Source organism: Cariama cristata, unplaced genomic scaffold (assembly GCF_000690535.1).
Source record: "Cariama cristata isolate BGI_N322 unplaced genomic scaffold, ASM69053v1 scaffold8380, whole genome shotgun sequence".
Lineage (NCBI taxonomy): Eukaryota > Metazoa > Chordata > Aves > Cariamiformes > Cariamidae > Cariama > Cariama cristata.
This window is the reverse complement of record NW_009596366.1, coordinates 3,494-7,276: the sequence shown is the minus strand read 5'-3', so window position 1 is coordinate 7,276 and position 3,783 is coordinate 3,494.

The window sequence follows — 3,783 nt, the reverse complement described above, 5'->3', positions numbered from 1 at the left end:
TCTGGGGATTGTCTAGTCTAACTCCCTGCTCAGCACAGGTCACACAGCAAGTTGCATACGTCTGTGTCCTGACAGGTTTTGAGCATCTCCAAAGATGGACATTACACAGCCTCTCTGGAAAGCCTCTTCCAGTGTTTGACCTCCCCTCACAGTAGAAAAGTGCTTTCTTAATGTTAAATTAAATTTCGTGTATTTCAGTTTGTGCTCATTGCCTCTCATCATGTCACTGGGCACCACTGGGAAGAGTCTGACTCTGTCTTCTTTACTCACTCCATCAGGTCTTTGTACACATGGATCTGATCCCCCTCTGAGCCTTCTCTGCTCCAGGCTGAACAGTCCCAGCTCTCTCAGCCTCTCCTCGTATGATAGATGCTCCAGTCCCTTAATCACCTTCATAGCCCTTCATTGGATTTATTCCAGAATTTTGCCTGTTTGCCTTGTACTGGGAAGACAATAACTGGACCCAGAACCCCTATGTGGTGGGTCAGCCTGCCATGGCTGAGCAGAGGGGAAGGATCAGCTCCCTTGACGTGCTGGCAACACTCTGCCTAATGCAGCCTAAGATGCTGTTGGCCTTCTTTGCTCCAAAGGCACATCCTTGGCTCATGGTCAGCTTGGAGTCCACCAGGACCCCCACGACCTTTATTGGAGAGCTGCTTTCCAGCCACTTGGCCCCTAGCCTGTCTTGGCAGAAGGGGTTATTCCTCCCCAGGTTCAGGACTTTGTGCTTCCCTTTATTGAACATCAAGAAGTTGCCGTTTGCCCATTTCTCCAGTCTGTTGAAGGCCTTCTGATGGGCAAGGCCAACCGTCTGGTGCATCAGCCACTCCCTCCAGTTTTGCACTAATCAGACAGTGCTGGACCCAGGATAGACCCCTGGGGTAGATCATTAGGGACTGGTGTCCAGCAGGACTTTGAGCCATTATTCACATTCCTTTGAGCCCAGCATTTCAACCTGTTTTCAATCCATCTCACTGTCCACTTTTCTAGTCCCTATTTCATTAGTTTGTCCATGAGGATATTACGGGGGACAGTGTTGGAAGCCTTAGTAACGTCAAGATGAACAGCATTCTCTGCTTTTCCCTTTTCCACCAAGCTAGTCATGTCATTGTAGAAGGCCCTCGAGCTGGTCAGGCATGATTTCCACTTCATAAATTCATGCTGACTACCCCCAATCACCTTCTTGTCCTTCATATGTTTGGGAATAGTTTCCAGACGGATTTGCTCCATCACATTCCCAGGGACTGAAGTAAGACTGACTGGCTTGTAATTCCCTGGATCTTCTTTCTGGTCCTCTTGAAGACAGGAGTGACATCTGTGGCAGCTTACACTCTAATTGCGTGAGCTATCCGACCACATTTCTGTGGTCCTGAGACCGCAGCCTTACAACTGCATGCAGACCTCTAATTCCTCCTGTTGGTTCCCCATGCTGTGTGCATCGGATAACAGGCACTTCATAAGTGTACTCATTTGTGCTGATTTTGCAGAAAAACTGTGAGAGCTTCCCCCATAATGCTATTCTCTCAGTGTTTCCTTATTTGTGTGCATAATGCAGTACCGCAAATGAAAAGACATAATCAGACTATTTTGGAAGCTTAAAAGGGCATTATATCAATGTTATCTTGATGATAATGAAGGCCAGAGGAAATAATCACTAAAACTCAAACTAATGTCGTAAACCCCAAAATTTTTAAAAAGCAAGTTCAATAGGTCTTAAATTGGTACCAATGCTTGGAGGTATCCAAGTCTCTACAGCTCGTTAGTCACGTGCCCCAAAAAGCATCTTCAAAAAATTAGAGGTCAGAAATAGAACTTTGCTTTTACAATGGGGCAAATGGTTCATTGGGAGATGCTTTAAGAGATTTTAAGGGAACTTATACTTAAAGCAAACAGGCCTTCCTCCCTATTATTTCTGCTTCCCTTTTTCCCTCCATATTCTATCATGTCTGGGGAATGGCCTCCAGGATCTCAAGCAAGAATCAGCCCAGAGGCTGCTGGGGCAGAATAGGGGCAGAGCCAGAGATCTCTCACACTAAGGGAAGAACTGCTGTGGGAAATCAAAGAATAATCTGTCTTCTTAATACTTAGAAGGCAAGAGAAAGAGACCAGAGAAAGAGAACGAGAGATGCAGAAGAGAAACAAGTTTTTTTCTCCTTTCCTTCCTTGTCACCTACTTTTTGGCAGTGGGGAGAGGAGGTAATCATAGGAACAAACTAACAACACAGAGACAGATAAAACCCTGAGGGAAAGCAAGAGACACCTGGAACATACTGGCTTTCAAGTCACCAGTTTCCAATACGGTCATCTGTCCCCTGATACACAGATCAGTTGACTTTTCTTTTTAAGGCAGATGGTGTCTCTGGCCTACACTGGAGCTGAGCACTGCCTAAAGCCTGGGTCTTCACAGCTCTCTGTCTTATCTCAGATGCCTTCAGGGTGATGCATGTACAGTTTTTTCTCCCTTTTAAACCTAAACATCCAAAAGGACTCCTGACATTGTGTAGGAACAGCAGAGGAAACTCAGCTTGGAGACCTTCATAAAGTTTAATGTTCACTTTAAATGTAGTACTCTTCTGTAAAGGAAAATTCATTAGATTTTCAGCTTTTAAAGAATTTATTGTATTAATTCCTCATTTAGATATATACACACGCATATAGGTGTGTGTTATACACTTTTAGTCAAATTCCCACACTAGGTAAACTGTTCTGTCATGTGAAATCAGCAGATCCAAGCTGATTTGCAACAGACATGAACTGGTCCTTTAAGTAACGTGTTATTAGGGCAAACATTGGACTGGAAGTGAAATAAAAAGCAAATGCCAGTCAAACTAATTCCAGAGCTACAAGTCTTTCTCCTATCCTCTCTGCTACTCACGAGTTGATGGGTTGTTACCTACTTTTATGTTATTATTATTGTACAAACCCAAGGGTCAGAATGCCTTAATTGCTCATGCTAGTGAGATAACTAACGTAGTATTATGAAGAGGAGATATAGTATATGTTTATAGAAATTCAGAAAGCATTAGGATACATATGCCAATATGGATCATGCAAGACTGCGCTAAACACTTAGTATAGATCTTGCTAGACACAATTCCAGTGCATCAATTTAACAGAAATGTATTAGCTCAAGGAAGGAAAAAGTTTTCTAAGTATTAAAACCCATATGGTCTGCATAATGAAAATGGTGCACAACTTAGTCACAAGAATCTTCTTTTAAACTCAGCTTCTAAAATACACAGGCATACTGAGTATGAAGTTTAGGCTAGGCAAATACTGAATGGAAGCAAGAAATATGCATTTTATTTTAATGACATTTCAGATTCTGAAAAAAAGAGTAGTTCTTTCACCTGGCGTGTTGTTTCTTCTATCTTCTTTCCTTGCAGCAAATGTATCCCATCACCAATAATATTATCTTCTGTGAATTATGACAAAAAAAAGAAAACATGCTTTAAAATACCCTGTTTTAAGTTTTTCTGAGGAATATAATTGCACTTGATGTTTTGAGATGACATTTTGACTCTCTGAAGTTAATCTTATATCATTTAAGCATGTATTTTATCTTAAACTGCTTTGAAGTAAGACTACAGAACAAACTGGCAAACTGACTCACACAAAGAAAACTCATTCTTGCTTACTTGTTCATCTGTACTTAGTCCTCAGTTTACTAACCCAGAACCCCACCAAGTGCTTCCTCTTGCCCTGCTAATTTACAGCAGAAAAATGTAGAATATTCATATAAAAAATGAAGGACAAAAATTATCTTTGCAATCAGTTTATCTT